The sequence below is a fragment of the Alligator mississippiensis genome, chromosome 3, assembly GCF_030867095.1.
Source record: "Alligator mississippiensis isolate rAllMis1 chromosome 3, rAllMis1, whole genome shotgun sequence".
Taxonomy (NCBI): Eukaryota; Metazoa; Chordata; order Crocodylia; family Alligatoridae; genus Alligator; species Alligator mississippiensis.
The window spans coordinates 91,628,559-91,651,253 of NC_081826.1; the positions used below are offsets into that span (position 1 = coordinate 91,628,559).

The 22,695-nt window shown below is 42.9% G+C and overlaps 1 protein-coding gene across 6 annotated transcripts in view; it reads right to left on the reverse strand.

The window, feature by feature from the left end:
* DLGAP1 (DLG associated protein 1) overlaps nucleotides 1-22,695 on the reverse strand; it is a 735,970-nt gene that overhangs the window by 488,685 nt on the left and 224,590 nt on the right. The window contains exon 1 of one of the 6 annotated variants that reach the window (XM_059724193.1): nucleotides 1,164-1,257. The exons of the other annotated variants lie outside the window; for them this stretch is intronic. The gene's annotated coding sequence lies outside the window, so the exon portion shown is untranslated. Of the gene's footprint in view, nucleotides 1-1,163; nucleotides 1,258-22,695 lie in introns of those variants that run through there. 6 annotated transcript variants of the gene reach the window in all.

A 22,695-nucleotide genomic window follows, 5' to 3' on the forward strand; every position in this document is an offset into this window, starting at 1 on the left:
CCTGCAAACCCCACCCCACCCACACCCTGCACACAACTTCTGCAAACCTCACACCACCCTTACATCAAAGTGCATGTCCAAGCACATGCACTGAGGCAAAAAATCCCCAGCACAACTTTGTGCCACTGCTATTTGAGCTGCTACAAGCACACATGCCTGCATGTGTGAATGCGCCCTGTGTGTACTAAATACCAAAAAAACCCCACACAAACTGCTGCTGATACATACCTAGCACTGCTCTTTGACTCGGTTGCATTCACTGGCACTGCTTTTATAGTAGCAATATTACATTTATCTGTCATTTGGCATGCATGGAGAGAAAGTCAATGGGCACGGCTTTGTTCATGACTGTAACAGGAGGGCAGTCATGGTCGCCATGCTCTCCCCTACCGCCTCCTTTACCGTGCCCAGTTGCCAACTAACACCCTCCAGTTCTCACCTGCCACAACTTTGATCATATATATATATTATACACACACACACTTTATAGGGAGGCTGCCTTTCATCTTCTGGTCCACAGTTCTCCTGTTATCTCTAGTTTCTATGCAGTAGCGAGTGTTCCTGTACACTCTAGACTTATGGGCTATCTGTGGCTCCAACCACCCCTGTACCATGCCCCAAGCATCGCAGATGTGACTGACATTGTTCGGTCTCTGTCTCTGAGCCCTCTCTGGCACTCAGGCTTTCCGCCCTCTCCCCAGGGCCTTCTCAGTAATGCCGCCCTCTCCCCAGGGCCTTCTCAAGTGCTGCCCCCTTTCCTGGGGCTCACCACAATGCTACCCCCTTCTCCGAGGCTCACCACACCTGCACTGGGGCTTCTCAGCAATGCCCCCTTCTCCGGGGCTTCTCAACTGCCCCTCTGGGGCTGGGGTCTGTGCACCTCGAATGTTGTGCCCTTGCTGGTGCTGGGGTTCCCACACTGCTGCAGGTCCCCTATGAGGCCTCCCCCAACCCCTAATAGCCTCACCCAAACCACTGGTCTCAGTAATGCCGCCCTCTCTCCAGGGCCTTCTCAAGCGCTGCCCCCTTTCCTGGGGCCTCTCAGCTGCTCCAACCCCTAGTAGCCTCACCCAAACCACCGGTGACAAATAGCAACACAAACACAAGCCCCTGGGCTATAACACAAACAGAAGCAGCCTGGCTATAACCACGCTCAAGCCTACCGGGGGTTCTTCATCTCGCAGCAGTGTCAGACGTTGCTCCTGCATCAGGCTTCTCCTCTCCTCTATTACCGAGAGCTCCTGCCTCCTTGGCTGCTGGTAGGGAACTACCTCCTCCCCTCCTACCTGTGATTTATATAGGAGCCAGGCCCTGCCCCTTCTTGTCAGCTGGCTAGGCAGGTGTAGGTCATTAGTTCCCTCTAGTTGCCTCAGCAACTGGCACCTGAGGAGTTATCCCAGCTCTCCAAGTAGCAGGCACCTTAGTGCCCTGCTACAATGACAATGTTCCCTAGCACTGTCAGAGGCAGTGTAGATGGGTCCTTAGGTTGTAAAAACAAGCACTCAAAATTAGGAAATGCCAGAATATTGCTCAAACTCCTCATACATACAAATTACAATGGAAATGTTAATTACATGATCACATACTATTCTACTACAAGACCCATGCCTCATTCAGTGCAAAGGATAGTGTTTGCTGGCAGCTATTCAACAGGTACCTATAGCTATTCAATATTTGTTTTTACCCTTATTATTCAACATGTACCACCAACCTTTTATTTATTTTACACCATCCAAACTGCTTTGGAGTTATTAGCTTTTGTATAGGATTTTTATGACTTCACAACAAACATTAATGATTTTATCTTCACACTTGCCCCCTATGAGGTCAGGTGTTATTTACAGACTGTATTTAATAGATCTGAGGCATAAGAAGATTAATGCCAATATTGTAAAATCTCCACTAATTTTGGCTTTGTAATTTGAGATGCCTACAATCATATATTTATTTAGCATTTTGTTAGGAATTAATCTATTCAAAGCACAGTTTCTATTGACTTCAATTGCAGCTGTGAGTGTGCAGCAAATCTGCAGTTCAGACTTCTTCATCTCAGTCTTGACTCTCAGAAAATGAAAAACAAACAAGAAGTAGGCACTGACAAGAAGTTTGATTGAAGTGATGTGCCTAGCATCCCATAAGAAGTTATTTTATCAGGGCAGTACATCTAGGTACTACCCTCAAAAGTACGACTGCACTTAAATAATGTGCACTTATTTCTTTTTGTCATTCACTAATCACCTTCCAAGTTCTGCAATAAATGAGAGACAGAGAGAGATTCTATGCACAGCTCCCTTGTACATTAGTATCAGCAGACTCTGATTCTTTCCGTAAGAATTTTTTGTCCTCCCAAAACAAGATAATACTCCTATGAAAAAAACAGTATGATGTCCTGCCACTAATGAACAAGAAGGCTGAATAATATTTGATTCTGCAACCTTAACACTCTTAGCATAGTTCTTCTGGATGTAATAAATAAAAAAGCAGCCATATGAGACATGAATTAGTCATTTAAATTGTCCGATAAAGAAAGCAATTACAGATAAAATGATCTCTCTCTCCAAGTTTCTATCAAAGAACTCTGAAATAGAGATGATAACCAAGTTGGCTCCCTTAGGCTCCTTTGAAAATCCCAAGCTAATCTTTTTTTTCATTCCATTCTATAATAGCATATTTTCTAAAGGTTCAACAAGCAATCTGCCAAAACAATGACCTAAAAATTGTAATGTCAGTGGACAATCTCATAGCAGGCTTGACACTTCTACCCTTTCCTGAGTTACAGGTTCAGATAACCAGAGTTTTAATTCAACTATTCATACTTCCTTCCCAGAGAGGTTGAACAACATACAGTTTGCCAGGGCCTGTTTGCTTGTTTTGTGTGTAGCCTAAAGCATAAAGGATTTTTTTAGAATCATTTAAAAATAATTATGGTGACTGTAACCCTAAAACTAGCACTTGCATGAGCTATTGATACGTTTATATTTAACAAATAAAATGTATTTACTATGAGTCATGGCAAGCCTGTTCATGAACATATCAGAACTTTAAAATGTACTTGGACCACTAGCCTTACTTCATAAGTTAGATATGAAAGCCTGCACACAATTAGGGAGCTCACCCCTCCACATTACTGTAAAATATTAATTATGTTGATTACTGCTGCCCATTGTAAAGATCATTCTATTTCTGTTATGAAGCATTTTCTGCATGTATATGATCAGAAATGTACTTTGGGATATGAAGGATAAGACACTTTTTAAAAAGCTCTTTTTATTGACTTAACTATTAAGTTTATGAGCTACAGATGATTCTGCAGTAAAAGATGCATGAAAAATAGGCAAAGGAACTATCAAAATGAAAATTTTATTTCAAGCAAAACCAAATCAAACAGATGCCCAGAAAGTCACTTCTCACTCTGTCATTAATCAGGGTGTATGGCTCTGAAGTAATAAACTGACATGGGGAATCAAGGCGGCCTCATAGGAACTGAGCTCTTTAAAATACAATATTTGTATAAGCTTTAAACACTATTAATTATAACTTCATAACTTTTTTCTGGATAGTAATTTCCCATGAATTTTAGTTTAGCTAGCAGAATGGCACACCTGGCAATAGACAGTCTCAGCATCAAGCCCTGCATCATAATAGAAAGTGAAACCCTTTCACAGATAGAAACTTAACCCTTTCAACAAGGTTTCACTCTTTTTAGTGGAGCTACACTGAATGATTCACACAAGCTGAGGGGCCAAAGTAACGGTTTCTTCATAGTGCTAGTGCAGCAGTGCAATTCTGTACTATCAAACAATTGAGCTGGAAGGTGAATTTATCCCAGTGACTTCTCACTTTAGAGTCTGAGGGTGAGCTTACACATTACAGTTTGCAAGGAATGTTAGTTGGTGTTAAGGTTATTACTAGCTAATGTTTAGTGGCACATTAAGAGTTAATACCCTCTCTAACATGCACTGCTTAGACCTGCCACTAGAGGGTCGGGAAGTAGGGGCATATTTGAGCCTGGAAGCCAGGGTCTCTTGGTGAGGAGGGGAAGCAACATGCCAGGAGGTGAAAAACATGGACATAGGGCATGGCTTTTATGTAAAGTTTAGTTAGTTAAAAGCATTTTTATTTGACTGAAGTGAGAGGAAAGAGAACAAATAAAGATCCTAGACTGTCACTTGTTTCAATAAATTGGGGGTGGTGGGTGAGGGCTGGCCCCTGGAGGCTCACCTGAGCCCCCAGAACAGTCAGCCTCTTTGGCCTGAGACTGGGGGAGGCCAGAATAGGCTGCAAGTAGGGGCTGATGCAGGTCTGGTAGGTGGAAGGGAAGCTGCAAGAGGAGGCTGAGAGCCCCGTCTATGGTTCTCTCCTGGTGGGGAGAAGGAGGAGGGTTGGTTCTGGTACCCCAAGTCCCTGGTAACCCACACCATCGGCTGGCTGCAGGAGAGGCAGCTCCTGTCAGTGGGCTCAGGAGAGGGGACCTGGGGCTGCAAGCCAAGACCCTGCAGTGCTTGCTACCTGATACCCTTCCCACTAGGGAATGGGGCTCAAGCCTTGGTCAGGGCCAGTAGCATCTCTCCTCCTGCAGTCTTTCCAGATGCTACTTCAAGTTTAAAAGGACAGTGTCTTCCCTCTCAGCAGGTGAGTGGCTGCAGTTTTCAGGAGAGCCAGGGGTTGGAGGAAGGGAGTTAGGGTTAACAGTTTATGTCAATGGAATGGTTAGAAGTTTGCTTACAACTAGCTAGTTAACCATGGGTGACTGGTGCCGCCTTAGTCGGGGGGGCGGGGGGCGGCAGGGGGCACGTCCTTGCCACTGTAGTTAACACTAATCAATAATAATCCTCCCCTGAAATGGCAAAACATTTAAGATGCCTAAAGGCTACTTAGCACTAGTTAACAAGTGTGAACATGCAAAAAGGGGTACTGATAAGCATAATATGATTCTAGGGTTAAACTGTAAAGAGCACTGTTATTTTTCAGCCATAAATACAGGGTCTTCATAAATTCCTTGTGCACTTTTAAACTTTAATAACTTAGGTTGTAGGTATGATAGAAGCAAATTACATAAATTACATTTAAAAGCAAATTTATTAAAGTTTTAGGACAACTAGAGTACACAATGCTAGACTTCATAAATAATAAAAATTTTTTCTTAAATAAGATGGAGCTCTGTGCCACTACTCTCTGAATGTATGACAGTTCCTAAATTATGTTTTCCCAGAGAAGTGGATTGGCAGAGGTGGACCAATTGCTTGGCCACCTGGTTCACCTGACCTGTTGCAGTTGGACTCCTTTTTATGGGGACATGTTAAAGGTGTAGTTTACTTTGGTGGAACTTAGGGCTAGTATCACCAATGCAATTAGTGCAGTAACTCAAGAGCAACTGGGAAATGTTTTCAAGGAGATGGAAGATTGGATTGAGCACTGTATCATGCTGGATTGTGGTTATGTTGGAGTCTAGCATTGTGTACTCTAGTTGATCTAAAACTTTAATAAATTTGCTGAAAACCTCCAAGGACAGAAGTTCCACAACTTCTGTAGGTAACTTTTTCCAGTGTTTTACCACCCTCCTAGTGAGAAGATTCTTTCTAATATCTAACCTAAACTTCCCTTGCTGCAACTTGACATGGTTGCTCCTTGTTCTGTCATCTTCCACCACTGAGAACAGTCTAGCTCCATCCTTGTTTTAACTCCCGTTCAGGTAGTGGAAGGCTGCTGTTAAATCCCCCCTCAGTCTTCTTTTCTCTAGACTACTAAGTCCAGTTCCCTCAGCCTGTCCTCAGAAGTCATGTCCCTCAGCCTCCTCACTATTTCTGCTGCTCTCTGCTGGACCCTCCAATTTCTTCACATCCTTTCTGTAGTAGGGGGCCCAAAACTGAACACAGTACTCCAGATATGGCCTCACCAGTGAAGAGTAGAGCATCCCTTGACCTATTGACAACACACCTACCAATGCAGCCCACTATGCCATTAGCCTTCTTAGCAACAAGGACACACTGCTGGCTCATATTCAGCTTATAGTCCACTGTAAGTGCAGGACACCGTACTTGTCCTTGTTGAACCTCATGAGATTTCTTTTGGCCCAAGCCTCCAATTTGTCTAGGTCACTCTGAATCCTAGATCTGCCCTGCAGCATATAGATTCACAGATTCATAGATGTTAGGGTCAGAAGGGACCTCAATAGATCATCGAGTCCGAGCCCCTGCATAGGCAGGAAAGAGTGCTGGGTCTAGATGACCCCAGCTAGATGCTTATCTAACCTTCTCTTGAAGACCCCCAGGGTAGGGGAGAGCACCACCTCCCTTGGGAAGCCCGTTCCAGACCTTGGCCACTCGAACTGTGAAGAAGTTCTTCCTAATGTCCAATCTAAATCTGCTCTCTGCTAGCTTGTGGCCATTGTTTCTTGTAACCCCCAGGGGCGCCTTGGTGAATAAATCCTCACCAATTCCCTTCTGTGCCCCCGTGATGAACTTATAGGCAGCCACAAGGTCGCCTCTCAACCTTCTCTTGCGGAGGCTGAAAAGGTCCAGTTTCTCTAGTCTCTCCTCGTAGGGCTTGGTCTGCAGGCCCTTAACCATATGAGTGGCCCTTCTCTGGACCCTCTCCAGGTTATCCGCATCCCTCTTGAAATGCGGCGCCCAGAATTGCACGCAGTACTCCAACTGCGGTCTGACCAGCGCCCGACAGAGGGGAAGTATCACCTCCTTGGACCTATTCATCATGCATCTGCTGATGCACGATAAAGTGCCATTGGCTTTTCTGATGGCTTTGTCACACTGACGACTCATGTTCATCTTAGAGTTCACTAGGACTCCAAGATCCCTTTCCACTTCCGTGCCACCCAGCAGGTCATTCCCTAGGCTGTAGGTGTGCTGGACATTTTTCCTCCCTAGGTGCAGCACTTTTCATTTCTCCTTGTTGAACTGCATTCTGTTGTTTTCTGCCCACTTGTCTAACCTGTCCAGGTCTGCTTGCAGCTGTTCCCTGCCCTCCGGCGTGTCCACTTCTCCCCACAGTTTTGTGTCACTAGAATATCTACTATTCCCCCCAGCAAATTTGCTGAGGGTGCACTCTATGTCGTCTTCCAGATCATTAATGTAGACACTGAACAAAACCAGCCCCAGGATTGACCCCTGGGGCACTCCACTTGATACTGGCTAACAACTAGGCATCATGCCACTGATTGCTACTCTCTAAGCCTGATGCTCCAGCCAGTTTTCTCTCCACCTTACAATCCATTAATCCAGCCCATACTTCCTTAGCTTGCTTGTGAGAATGTCATGAGAGACCATATCAAAAGCCTTGCTAAAATCAATGTACACCACTCCCCACATCCACGGAGTCAGTCATTTCATCATAGAAGGCAATCAGGTTGGCCAGGCATAACTTGCCCTTGGTGAATCCATGCCGACTGTCCCTAATCACCTTTTTCTCCTCTAAGTGGTTAGAAATGGATTCCTTGAGGATCTGCCCCATGATTTTTCCAGGGACTAAGGTGAGGCTGACTGGTCTGTAGTTCCCTGGATCCTTCTTTTTCCCCCGTCTTAAATATGGGCACTATGTTTGCCCTTTTCCAAACATCTGAGACCTCTCCTGATCACCATGAGTTTTCAAAGATGATGGCCAGTGGCTCTGCAATGTCACTAGCCAACTCCACCCTCAGGTGCATCCCATCTGACACCATAGACTTGTATATGTCTAACTTTTCTAAATAGTTCTTTCAAGGCTAATGTTTCAAGGGTAAATCTCCCTCAAGCTTATTATAGTTACACCAATAGAAATATATTTTATTTCATAGATTCATAGAGTCAGAAGGGACCTCGGTGGGCCATCTAGTCTGACCCCCCGTCCCTGGCAGGCAAGAAAAGTGTCACCAACCCTGGGGTCATGGCACCAACTGCGGCATCCAGAACTGGACAGTACTCCAGCTGCGGTCTGACCAGGGCCGCATAGAGGAGGAGAATCACTTCCCTGGACCGGTTTGTGAAGCACCTACAGATGCACGACAAGCTGCGATTGGCTCTGCCAACTGCTTCATCACATTGGCGACTCATGTTCATCCTGGAGTCAACAGTGACTCCAAGATCTTTTTCTGCCTCAGTGGAGCTGAGAAGGTCACCCCCCAGCCTGTAGGTCTGATGGCAGTTCTTCCTCCCTAGATGCAGCACCTTGCACTTGTCCTTATTGAATTGCATCCTGTTGCTCTCTGTCCACTTCCGCAGCCTGTCTAGGTCAGCCTGGATCTGGTTCCTCCTCTCCAGGGTGTTAACTGCACTGCATAATTTTGTCATCTGTGAATTTGGACAGGGTGCTTCCCACCCCCTCATCCAGATCATTGATGAAGATGTTGAACAGCACCGGCCCCAGAACTGAGCTGAGGGACTCCACTGCCCACATCTTTCCAGGTTGACACTGACCCGTCCACTACCACCCTCCGAGCGTGACCCTTGAGCCAATTTGCTACCCAGTCTACTGTGTAATCATCCAAGGCAAATCCCCTCATTTTATTTATAAGGATGGTATGGGATACCTTGTCAAAGGCCTTCTTGAAGTCCAGATAGATAACGTCCACCTCAGCTCCTGCATCTAAACAATTGGTGGCCTTGTTATAAAAGGAAACTAGGTTAGTCAGGCAGGACCTGCCTGCTAAAAACCCATGGTGGTTACCCGTCTGCATCACATTAGCCAGCGGGCTCCCACAGATGTGCTTCTTGATAATTTTTTCTAGGATTTTCCCAGGGATAGAGGTAAGGCTGACTGGTCTTCAGTTCCCTGGATCCTCCTTCCTCCCCTTCTTAAAGATTGGGATGACATTAGCCCTCTTCCAATCCTCCGGAACCTGATCTGAGCACCATGAGCACTCATATATCCTTGCCAGTGGATCAGGTATGACCCCCGCTAATTCCTTCATTACCCATGGGTGGAGTCCCTCCGGCCCTGGTGATTTGAATACGTCCAGTCCCTCCAAGTATCTTTTTACCGTGTCAGCACTGAGAGTTAGTCAGCTGATGTTCCCTTTGTTGGTGTCCGTGATGTATGTTGAGGGGTCATCTAGATTCCCATTTAAGAAGATGGAGGCAAAAAACTCACTGAAGAGCTCTGCCTTGTTCCTCCTATCTGTCACTAAGCCCCCCTGCTCATTCTGTATGGGTCCTATACTACCCCGCACACTCTTTTTGCTCCCAACATACCTAAAGAAGGACTTTTTATTGTCCTTAATCCCTGACGCTAGCTTGAGTTCTAGAGTTACCTTGGCCTTCCTGACCGACTCCCTGAAGGTACAGGCCAAAGAAGTATACTCCTCTTTGCTAGCTACCGCCTGCTTCCATTTCCTGTACGCCTCTTTTTTTGCCCTTAAGGTATCTTGGATGCCCCTGGTTAGCCAAAGGGGCTTCCTGGCCCCCTTGCCTCCTTTCCTCTGCCATGGGATTGACTCACTCTGAGCCCAAAGAATGGTTTCCTTGAGAAATGTCCACCCATCCTGGACTCTCTATGCATCCAAGTTCTTAGCTCCTAGCACCCTGCTAACCAATCCCCTGAGTCTATTAAAGTCAGCTTTTTTAAAGTTCAGCACCCGTGCCCTGCTGGGTATAATGCCCACCCTTCACTGGATAGTGAATGTAATCATTTGGTGATTACTGTCCCCTAAGTTGCCTTGAATCTGCAGGTCCCCCAAAAGATCATCCCCTGTGGCCAACACCAAGTTGAGCAAAGCGTTGCCCCTGGTGGGACACCTTACCTCCTGTGTTAGGTGGAGGACCTGAATACAGGTTAAGAACCTGTGAGAGGGGTTAGATCTAGCTGACTGCTCCTCCCAACATATGTCTAGGTAGTTAAGGTCCCCCATGACTACCATATCTCTTGACCTCATAGCCTCTTCAGCTGCTTGGAAAATTCCTGGTCCAGTTCATCGTCCTGGTGCGGCGGCCTGTGGTAGTCCCCCACCACCAGATCCCTTTCACCCCAAGCCACTTGGATCCTAACCCACAGAGTCTCTGCTTGACCACCCTCTGACCCTAATTTGATTAGGGAAGATGTGTACTGTTCTTTGACATATAGAGCAATTCCCCCACCTTTTTCCCTACTCTCTCTCTCCTATACAATCTATAGCCCTCTATTCCCACCACCCAGTCATGAGAAGAATCCCACCAGGTTTCAGTTAGTCCCACTAGATCTACTTCGTTTGTTTTATATTTTAAGATAAAAAATATTAGTTATAACATAAAATGAGAACTTCAGAATAGAAGATCTATACCTGAGTATAACAGGAGAAGTTGAACTGATGTGACTATGCTGATGCTTGTTTGACTGGCACAAAACATTACTGTGCAATATATATAAACACATACAATTATTATCCTGTAAGGATGGAAGATTTCAGCAATGGGACAATGAACATGTGTTTCCCCTTTAGACTACTGTGTCGCTTTTATTTACTTAAAGGAGTTAATTGATGTAATTGCATTCATTTAATTTTTTTCACATAAGAGTCATGTCAATAATCTGCCATCTCCAAATTCACTGCCTATCTGTAGTTTCACTGAAAATGTACTTTCCTTTTTAACGAGAAGAAATTTCTTGCTGAGATTAGTGAATGGTTTTGTGTTTATGAAATACTTCTTAGAGAGGTAGGAATTTATTGCTACAGATTCTACAGCTTTAACTCCAACTCTTATCTGAATGCTGATACAAGTGAGGCTCAATGTTTATTTTTGCTCAATGACTTATTTCAAATTTACTGAAATCTGATGTAAAAAGATTTTTACTTAATCACTACTACTGGAAACTGGACATGAATGATCAGAGTTAAGCTGAGTTTCTTTCTATCATTCCAGGCCATTCAATTATCTTCAGTGAGTTTGCCTAAATGTAACTGATCAGAACCAAGTAAACAAATCAGTATGACATAACTTAGATTACTTTCTCTTAGCTGCATTGGCTTTAAAAATATATATTTTTGCCTTGAGATTAAGTTTCAACCAAAATTCATAGACAAGTAGATCCATTTAGTAAGATACTGTGTTTTTCCATGGCTCTGTTTCAGAATACAAGGCTACTTTGAGTCATGCTAACAAATCTTGTTTTAGGACAAACAGTAAAACCATTATGGCACGTAATACAGAAGTCCTGTAACAAAATGGATTTCCAGTTCTGTATAGAACACAATCCTAGTTTTCATCAAGTAAAAAAAAAAAAAGAATGCATGGAATTTTTCAAGAAGACAAATGGTTAGTCCCATAAAGTTTTAGCCTTATTATAAATCATCACTAACATGTTATAATATTACTTTGCAGGGATAGTGAGAGGGAGATATAAAGTGAGGCATAAAGAATTAATAGCCTGATACGAGCCAATGAAATCCCTTAATGACACATACAAGTTGTCCATATTTCTAACAATCCTACCACTCGACAGTCTATTATTTTTTATTATGCCAACACTTGCAGAGTTGCTTAGGCAGGAAAGTCTCAAGAGCTTAGGGCCTTGTTACACATTGTACTTTGAGCCATACAAATGTTGATTGGCTTAGTGCTAGCTTAGAGTTTGGAGCAGTCAACTCTGAGTCTAGAAACCTTCTCTGACTGGCCTCACTTGCACAGCTGTGACTTGCCACTAGAGGCCAATCCTATTTTTCTATAATTCTCTATGCTTCTAAGGCTGAGGTTGGACGTGTTCATGCCTAGCTCCCCTGGGCTTGAAGTGGGAGGCTGAAGCTGTGTTTGCTGCAAGGTGGATGGGAGCTGATGGAGGTAAAATCCAAAGCACCTCCCATAAAACCGAAGTAGCAGCTGGCCCCTGGGACCATTTCCATGGGGCTGAGGCTTGGGCGCTTCACTGGGTGGTCCAGAACACCCAGGCCTGGCAGGATGGCTGCACTACTCCCAGCTTCCCTTGTGGGTTGCTGTCCCTGGGATTCAGGGCTGGTCTGTAGTTCACTGGCAGACAGCTGTGCCTGTTCCAATGTGGAGAAGCAAAAAGGGAACATTGTAGAGGCAGCAGGGATGGCCAAGGCATGCCAGCTCCCTCCCAGGTTGGCTTCACTCCACACCTGGGAGCAGAATCCACCTGCAGCCAGCTCCCACATCTACATGGGCAGTAGCAAGGCCCTACACCTACAGCCAAGATCCACCCACAGGCACCCTTGCTCCAGAGGCATGGCTGCCCCAGCAGCAGGCTGCCTCCCACCCTGCAGCAGATGCCATCAGTTCTCACCATGCTGCATATGGGTCAGGTGCATGGAGCAGGGCACTGCTGGAGCCATGGGGCTGGAGCTTGTGGCTTGCTAGAGCCTGGCCAGATCTGGGGACTCTCTCAGATTGGCCATATTCTCCTCTGCTCCCCAGGGCCTGGCAAGAAGGTGTAGAAGCAGGGGATCTAGCAGTTGCCACCCGGCCAGGCAGGCTAATGCTGGAGAAAGGTGCCCCAGGATGCTGTAGGAGGCTGAAGGAAAAAGAAAATCTCTGGCTCCAGTCCATGGGCTGCTCCACTAAGCAGCCAGGGGTATAAGAGCCATCAGAAAAAGAGGGTGGGGGAGGGGCTACTGCATCATGGGATACTGGAAGAATTGAACTTGAGCAGCACAGCGATGGGGAGTGGCCACATCTAAAGTTCATCACAGGGGCACAGAAGGGGATTGGTGAGTATTTATTCACCAAGGTGCCCTCGGGGGTTACAAGAAATAATGGCCACAAGTTAGCAGACAGCAGATTTAGACTAGACATTAGGAAGAACTTCTTCACAGTTCGAGTGGCCAAGGTCTGGAATGGGCTCCCAAGGGAGGTGCTGCTCTCCCCTACCCTGGGGGTCTTCAAGAGGAGGTTAGATGAGCATCTAGCTGGGGTCATCTAGACCCAGCACTCTTTCCTGCCTATGCAGGGGGTCGGACTCGATGATCTATTGAGGTCCCTTCTGACCCTAACATCTATGAATCTATGAAATGGAACAGGAGTCGAGTTGTACGGATCAGGGATAATCCTGCCCTGGAGTGGTGTAATTTGAGCCACATAATAAGTGATTTAAACCACTCTAAAGTGCTCATGTGTGGACAATCCAGGGGGTAAGAACTACAGGAGCCACCCAAAATTACCATGTAACAAGGCCCTTAGTTAGTACAGTTTTACAGAGAATGCTAGAAACACCCAGCAATTTAAGACGATTCTAGCCAATAAGCTTTTTAAAAGACAAACCTTATCTATTTATGCCTGTGTCTTCATTTATCTCTCCTGATAAATCTAATTAAAGACAATTTTGGTAGCATATGCAGATTATCAAACTCTCCACTTCTTTATATCCACAATCATTTCTTTTTCTTTCTTGCTTTTGCTGAAACATGAATTGCAACCTTCCCATTTTTTCCAGTGTGACGTCTACATTTGCCACAGGCCAGTCAGAACCAGATCATCTATTCAAAACCAATAGAATAAGATGCCCTTTGGTTGTGCAAGATGGATAAAATCAGACCAACAACAATTCCAACTGTTAGAAAAAGTTCCCAAGAGCTACTGATTTAGTAATTCAGTAATGGCACTGATCCAGTAGAGCATTTAAGCTTCTGTTTAGCTCTAAGTATGTTCATAGTCCCAATAAATACAGTACAACTCTCCATGTGTCTAAAATTCCTAATTAGTGTTTGAGCTAGTAACCTTGATCATTTTTGCCAGTAATTTTAGGTGGCCGAAAATAACAAATAAGCATATACAAGACTTCCCTTTGATAAGATCAGTTCTATTCACAGAAACACTAAATATTTGAGCTCTACACAGATGAAGAGTGGTTTGAAGGATGAAGTCTGCCCTTATGGCCTAAGGCATAGGAATCCACAATGTTAAAACATTCTGATCTACTGTGGTCTTTCTGAGTTCTCTGCATTAGCATTGCTCTATTATTGTTATGTAGTCAAAAAATACGTGAAAGCTAAGGCCTGGTATTTTTGGAGTAGTTCCTTGGATCTAACAAGATTGAGACCCACTGTGCTATGCCTACAAAGAATGGATTTTGGCCCCACCATGGCCCAGTCTCTGTGCAACATCTCATGTTGTCCTTCATGAGACCATTTTAGTGGTAGATGTACAGACAGCCTTCATACCTTGGTCCTCCTTTGTGTTAGCCCTCTGCACTTAAGATAACTAAGAGCCTTCTAGAACATCTGCCTGTATTGTGTAGGAAAAGCAGTGCAGCTTCAACTTGCTTCCTATTAAAAAAACTTTTTTGATTAATGTGCAGTATCTTTTTATTGAGTATTTGAACTTGAGTCTGGAAAGAATAAAATCCAGCTTTTTTTTTTTTTTTTTTAACAGAGGACCTCTCATTTGTCTGAATCTTAGTAAAAACCTATATTTATCCTATAGCTCAGCAACTTTAAAAATAATTGTTCTGCAATACAGTCATTCAGAATTTTGGATGGTACTCTTACTGTGACATAAGCTTTTCAGCATGAATAGGATCATTTGTTAATGTTTAAATCCAGTAATTCAGAAGCCAGCTGCTCCATAAATAATGGCAAGTCATCTTCACCATCTGAAAAAAGTCATCTAAAATTTTTAGCCAGTATGAGGTTCAACTTTATAGTTGAAGATTTTATTCTGTTTTCTAACTGCACTAACAGTGTAAGATAAAAAGGCTGTTTTCTAATTCTGACCTTTTACTGTATTTCAAGTTTTAATGGTTTTTGAAATCCATAGCATCTATCTCAAAATACTTGATAAATTTGGGGTCTCATAATCCATTTTTAACATCCAGGGTTGCAACTGCAATATGTGCACTTGGAAATTTTCTGTTAATTCTTTTTAATAGCTGTTTACAGGCTCTGACTACAGGTGATGAGGCTGGGAGGTCAGAAAATGTAAAAAACAGAACATAAAAAAAGACTGATTTCTGTCAGTGTCATGGTTTCCTCTTTGTGCACAGGCAGTTCAGGTTCAGTATCTCAGTATAGATTCTGATACAATTACTGATGTTGAGTAGTAACCTACCTACCAAGCAGGCAAGATTTTCAAAATCAAACATCTAAAGTTCCTCCATCTTCATCAGCTAAATCTACATCAGCTGCCTAAACAAGTGGCTCAATTTTAAAAAATGGTAAACATGTACTAAAGTACAGCATAATACATGATCAAGAAAAATTATTTACTTGTCATAAAGCTAAATTTGCCCCTGGGAAAGGATGCAAAGACCTTTAGAAATTAGGACTAAACATTCTTTATGTTCATGAAATAAGCAGCTTTACTACTTCTCAATATAATCCTATTTTTCCAATCACACTTAGGTCTTCCATTTGGAGGCTAATGAGTTTGATTATAATCTAGCACCTTTCTCCTCACACATAGGAGCACAGATTATCTCAATTTGACTATACAGGAAAACAATGGTCAGTGCCTTCACAATCTTCTATGACTTGAGTTGAGAAACATGCTAAATTAGCTGTGTGGAATGATTGAATCACTACAGTTGAGCGGTCAAGTACCATTCCAAAGCTGGAATCATAGCTCTCTCCACTAATGAGGCTTTTCTGCTTCAGTGGATCTGTTCTTTTTGGGGGTTTTAGCACTATTAAAGTGCTGGAATTCAGATTACCTGAAAAAAAGGGAGATCAAAATGTGTAGCATCAGTTGTTATCTTTTTTAAGCAAAAGGTAAATACTTCAAGTACAAGTAGCGGGATACTCTCTTCACTTATATTTTTAGTAAGCTTTTGGCTGTCACAGGAAATTGGACAATTTGCTCTTAAACCAAGAGTAACCTTTTTTTGGTTACTTTAAAACTCTTATTTCCACTCAGGAAACAGAACACAATGTTGCTTACTGTGGGTAAAGAAAGCAGGTACTAACAGTACTTCTAGACAGAAGTACTAAGATTTTACTGCTCCTATGGACATTATCAACTCTCCAAGTGATAACACTGTAACTTGAATATACAGCAGAATTTACAAAAAGACAAGTGAACATTTTCACATGCAACTAGATATTTGAGTGTGCACAGGCTGTGTCCCATTTTGGCAGCCTACTCCAGTGCACATTAATGAGGTCTGGTTTACACCCATCCTCTGAAAGTGAAGTCTTTGAAATGTATTATCCTATTTGGCCATCCAAAAACAGCCACTCAAAATCCCTAGGTACTTTTGCAAATCTTGATTAATGTCTGTGTATAATTATGTGGATGATTTAACAGTAATTTTCTTTGCACTTAGACCAGGACATGAATTTTACTATGTGATAACTTTGGGCCAGATCTTATTTACCTTTAATGCACCTATGTGGCAAGTACGGAACTATGGAACTTCAGTTCTTAGTCTTTTTGCACGGTTTGGGTTTCTATTTCCTCCATGGCAGAATAGGATGGGACACAATGCATTCTGGTACACGCATATGTATACTTACCAGAAGTAAAATGGAGGATAAGTGGCCTCCCGCCTTTTAGCTCAACTTAGTGATAGGGTACTTGCTGAGAAAGCAGGAGCCTCAGGTAGGCCCCCTCCTCACTCAGAGTGGGTTTGAAGCTGAATCTTGTTCTTCCCAAGAAAAGGACTCTGACCACCTGGCCACAGCCAAACATTAACCAGAATACTCTCCAGCTCTCACTTTGAAACTGCTCTACTGTACCTTGCCTTGAATATTCATGTGATAAAATGGATAAGCAAAACTGAGAAAGTTTCTGACCCACTGGAAACTGGGACCAGGCTAGAATATATGGGGTCCTCCCTCCCAAAGCAGCATCTGTCTGACTGGTCCCTTTGTATCTTACTTTCTTTCTCTTGGCCTCACATCTCTCACTTGGCTGTCCAGTGGGCCAGTTTCAAAAGGAAGCCTGGAGGGCACTCTGGACAATTTCTACCTCGTGGCCTGGTGGTTAGAGCATGGTGCTAGGAAAGTAGGAGATTCAGATTCAAACTACATGGGTGACAGGCATCAGAAATCACAGGTCTATTGCTTCCTGGACAAATGCCCTGGCTACTAGGCTACTGAACTAAAAAGTAGGACAACTCTATTTTACTTGCGACAGGTACACACAAGGGGTGATCCCACTAGCATAATAATGAGTGGGTGAGTGGGGCACAAAACCTAGGTGCTCCCTATTTGGAAAAGGCCAGAATGGAGCTAAGGATGCCTCCTCCAGTTCATAGACAACGTGTCAGTAGTGACAGTGAGGGGAGCACAAGTCCATGCTACTACCGCCACTCCCACTCCTGCCAGGTGCTGGGCCCAGCCAGGCTGGAGCTCCCTGCCCTGCCATCATTGCAGAAATCTGGGGAGACACATGCCTCTCCCATGCAATTATCCTGTTGTCCCCCCGCCACACACACCCACATCTTCCGTGCATCAGCTCCAGCTCTGGCAGCAGGGAGGGCAGAGCAAAAGAGGTGATGCATGGCACAGAAGCAGAGGACAGAGGTTGCTGCAGAGGGAGATGTCACCTTCCTTTCTGTTGCTGAAAAGCAGTATTTAAGTGGCCACTGAACATGTCACAAGAAAAAAAAAAAGGAAGTGACATCTTCCCCTGCAGCAGAAATCATCAGTTCAACCTCTGGTTGATCCTGGTCCTCCTCCTTCAGCATCTAACACCTTATAGCTGCATTTTTTCTCTAACTAAAGTTTTGGGACTTACCTGACATTATGCATGTGTTTGAGTAATTCTGTTGCCCCAGAGCACAAGCCCTAAGGATGCTTCGTAAGAAACGCAGGCTATGTTGAATCCTGAATTGTTTGCAAGTGCCAAAAACTATAGTTTAACAGATTTTTACCTGCCATTTACGTGCATTAAAGGGCTCTGGATATAAACTCAGTGCTTCCTCACTATACCACAAACACATAAACAGGCTCAACATTGCATTGATTCAGAGGGATGTACTTGTGCAGCAAAATAAATCTCTTCTAAGGACACTTTGTACATTATTAAAGAAAGAAGAGCCATGCGCATGATCAGAGGTCAGGAAAACAGAACTTACGATGACAGGCTGAGATCTATGAGGCTCTTTAGCCTAGAAAAGTGCAGGCTCAGGGGTGATCTGATGGCCACCTATAAGTTTATCAGGGGTGACCATCAGTATCTGGGGGAACGTTTGTTCACCAGAGTGCCCCAAGGGATGACGAGGTTGAACGGTTATAAACTACTGCAAGACCATTTCAGGCTGGACATAAAGGAAGAATTTCTTTACTGTGCGAGCCCCCAAGGTCTGGAATAGCCTGCCACCGGAGGTGGTTCAAGCGCCTACATTGAACACCTTCAAGAGTAAATTGGATGCTTATCTTGCTGGGATCCTATGACCCCAGCTGACTTCCTGCCCTTCGGGCAGGGGGCTGGACTCGATGATCTTCCAAGGTTCCTTCCAGCCCTAACGTCTATGAAATCTATGAAAGTAGTGCATCTCATTTAGAAGCAACAGGCCAGGAGGACATAATGCAGCAGCTAGTGAAATGCTAAATACACCTGGTTTACAATATAAAGTACAAAGGATTTTAAAATCTTTTGAAAGGCATATTTGTAATTTTCTATACACATTGCCAGCAACAGGAAACATTTTTGGCAATACTTTAGAGAATTAAATTTAGCAGATTTCTAAATGACCCCATAAAAAGCTTATGCTTCTTGTTTAAAACAGGAGGCTATTTCATTAAGGAAGCAAGACAATAACTCTTACAGCTCCACCAGAGGAGGAATCTCCACCAGAGGAGCTGAGCTGTAGAGTTTGATATAGTTACATAAATTTTGTCCCCAAACTCAAGGATAAACAGTTTTTACTCAAAGGTCACAACTTCTTGTGAAACTGAAATCTTAAACGTATAATGAAACACCAGATGTGTTTCATATGGCTTTGGATTTGACTCTTGTTATGAAATAGTACCCTGGGTACAGAGTCCAATTCAACTGGAAATGGAGAAGATATAATACAATGAAACTGGGAAACATTACCAGAGTTCTAAAGGGCAGTAAATGTAATTTTGTTCTGAGGTATGCTTGAAAACCTGACAGGTATTAGAATGGTTCATAGACCACACTAAAAAATAATGTATACAGTCAGATCCTAGCTTCTGTTTCTATTGGCATGACACGTCCTATCTGTTTTATTGATAATTTAGAATGCTTTAGTGTATAGACACTCAAGAACTCCTGCTACATTTAATTTGTACTTCCATTTGAAAACAGCAAGGAAACCAGCTTGTCATTCAACATTTAATAACCATTACACTCAACATTAAAACAAGACATTACACATGAGGTTCCATTACATGAGTTTCTAATTTGGTTTCTAGGACTATTTTGGCTAGAATATATCTATATGTATATTATATATACATAAATACATATACACACACACACATATACACATGTATACATACACATACATACATCTACATACATACATACATACATATAGAACTAAGTGGAATAAAAGACTTCCAAACTGTATATATAAACGTTTAGTTTTAACATGCAAGTTAAAAAAGTCATGCCATGAAACAGCTCAGTGTTGCTCTGACTTGATCCATCTTTTGTTTTTCTAATGGGATGAATCACATGAACAAAAATAGGTATATAATGCAAATGGGAGTAAGCTCAAAACGTGGCCCATTTTGAGTCCTAACCATACTTTTCTTTTTAAGCAACTCAATCAGCACCTTTTTTAGCTATGTTTTTGAATGTGCTCCTCACAGCAAATAGCTTTTTAAATTTTTCTATGTCTGAATGTTCATAAGCTACCATTGAACAATGACCTATAGTATCAGAAGAGAAAGAACTATAAATACATTTTTGCCAGAAGATAAATTTCCTCAAATAAGTGTCATTTTGCATTTGATGTCAGAAAGAAACCTATGGTCCTTTTCTTTACTTACTATGGCTCATTTCCTTACTCTGCCTTAATTTTATATTCATTATAAGCTTTAGATATTTTTGATTCATTTGAAAGTGCAAAGTTTGACAGCTTAGATGTCAGTAGTATAGTTTTGAGAAGCAGTTTCAATGCTGTCCCAGTGTTCTTGCAGCTTTGTAGTGAATTATTAAAGGCTTTTCTTTAAACCAAGGGAGCTAGAAAACATATCAAAACTCAGGAATAAATGCTCAAAATATCTGCATGCTTTGTTTTTGTTAATACATTATGTATTTGATATTGAATATATGTTCCACAGAAATAAACTGGCATACTTCTATAGGCAGAGCTATGTTCATTTATGCCAGATTAGTATCAGTCTCAAAATATTTAAGTATCACACACTGCAAGTTGAATTTTTATTTTACATAAAAATTGTGTAACACTTCATTGAATTCAAGGTGTTGAAAGGTGCAGAACCAGGCCCTTATGAAAATGAACAGTGTTTACTCTTAAGATTTTTTCATTAGCACAAGCAAACATACTTTAATTTTTTTCAAACATAATGCAAGAGCTAACACAAGGTAGCCTCTGTATTCCTAGCACTATTTCTACTTCAGTTGATTTAAAATGTTATTTTCTTTGAAAGCAAGGAAAAATTGAAAGCTAGCAGGGCATACTGGTTTTAATTACAGAAATATTTGCTGTTGCTACATATTCTGATAGAAATTGTACTAACATTTTTAAAAGGCTGTACTTCAATTCAGCAGCAAAACTGAGCTACTTTAAGTCTCTTCCTATGGCTGTACCATAGCAACTATGATTGTAAAGTTTAAGTTTGAAAAGACAGCATATTAATTTCAGTTTGTACAACCAAAATAATACCTCAAAACAATTTTTCCACAAATAAAATATAGTTTGCCGTGCACAACTATATACTAAACATACGGAGATAATGGATGACCTGAAAACACAATTCTACATCTTTTCTAGGAATTTCACAATCTGAATGATGGCCAGTCAGGTAAAATGAAAGAAAAACAGGACCTCAAAGTTCAAGCAAAACAGAAAAAACAGTTTATGGTTATTATGAGTTTATAATGAATTCTCGTTAAAATGAATTATTCTTATAATGAATTCTTGCCATTCAAATGCTTAATATAGTGCAGCTGTTCTACTACAAACAAACCAATATAAAATATTTTTCTCATGAATATTCCTAAAAATTAAGCCATTGAGAGTAATAGAAAACAGTAGGGATGTCACATATTAGAGTTCCAATAATACAACCACAGTTCTGGAGATGATATGAGAATTTTTCTGTTCACATACTTACATGCTCATGTTGCACTGTTAGGGCTGTGTTGCATGTTACACTTAGTATATGTTAAATGCATTTAAAGTGCCAGCAACTGTTTGTTCAAGCAGTTAAACACATGCTAAGTTCACTCATATTTTAGTAAAGTTATGACTTTGTGCGTGAGGACTATCTCCAGATCATATTAAGAAACATATGTGCAGCTATTGTCAGACTGCTTCACTGAGGTAGTACAAGAAACTTGTAGTTCAGCATCCCAGGATGCACCACTCCCAGCCCCCTCACTCCTGCTCCATGGGAGAGTCTATCCACCTGTAAGAACTCATCTACCCAGGGAGGTGGTTCCAGCCTCCATGGGATATCAGATACTTGTTTTAGTGCCCAATAAGCTACTTAAATGCAGAGACTTCTATCTTTTTTCTTTACAGACAGGAAAGGGGTGGGCAATTATTTCAGGCAGAAGGCCGCTTACTGAGTTTTGGCATGCTGTCAAAGGCTGCACTGATAGCCTCGCCACTTGACAGGTGCCATCACCTGGTCGCCATCTTGTGTTCCTGGAAGTCCCACCCCCTAACTCCTGACCTTTGCCACCCAAAGTCCCTCCCCTTGCCCCTAGAAATACTCCTTTCAGCAAGGGGTTTTGCCATCTCAGAACCAGAAACATACCAAATTATATTCTAAAATTCAAATATCTACAACATTTATTAATTTGATTTCAAAAAATATTTTTGTCCTGATTTACATGTGTTTGTGTAGTGTACATAGAGGTGACTGACTGCACAATAGCTTAAAATGAAGTCTTACTCTTGTATATTGTGGGGGGGGGGGAGGCGCATGGGTATAGAATCTGTGGGGGGCTGTTAGTGTGTGGATATATGGGGTGTGGAAGAGGATGTGGGTATGGGGGTATGAGTGTGGGGTGAGGGAGCATGTGGGTGTGTGGATATGTGGCGTGTGCAGAGAGGGTGGCTGGGTTGTGTGAGGGGGTATGGGTGTGGGGGTCTGCATATACAGAAGTGTGGGGGGGGTGTGGGTGCATGTGTATGGTGGGGTGTGTGTGTGGGACTCACCCTATGAACTCTCTCTCTCCCTACACACACATACCCCAGGGTACTGGCACAGGTCTTGTGCTCCCGCAGTCTGCTGATGCAGCTGGGGGCCAGGTGCTGCTGGAGTAGCCTGAAAGCTGCAGTAGGAGAGACTTCCAGTTGGTGGGAGGGGGTGGGAGGGAGGGGGGTGGGGTGGAGCTGGGCTGACCTTGTTGGCGAATCCTGCCAGCTTCCCCCGAGTCCTACTGCCTCTGGACTTTGTCATCTTTGACAGGCAGCCAGGAGCAGATAAATATACATTTTCTAAATTTTTAGGGGCCTTGCAGACCAGACAGAACAGCCTGACAGGTTGGATCTGGCCCACAGGCCGTATTTTGCCCCTCCCCTCCCCCTCCCCGGGATAGGATAGCCACATTCTTTTTTGAAAGATGTTGGCCTTGCCCCCATACTTGAAGGGAAGGCCAGTCATCATCTAAGGAGCACTCTGTCCTCACATCAAGGTCCTAGACACCCTTGAGGAAAACTTCATGGCAA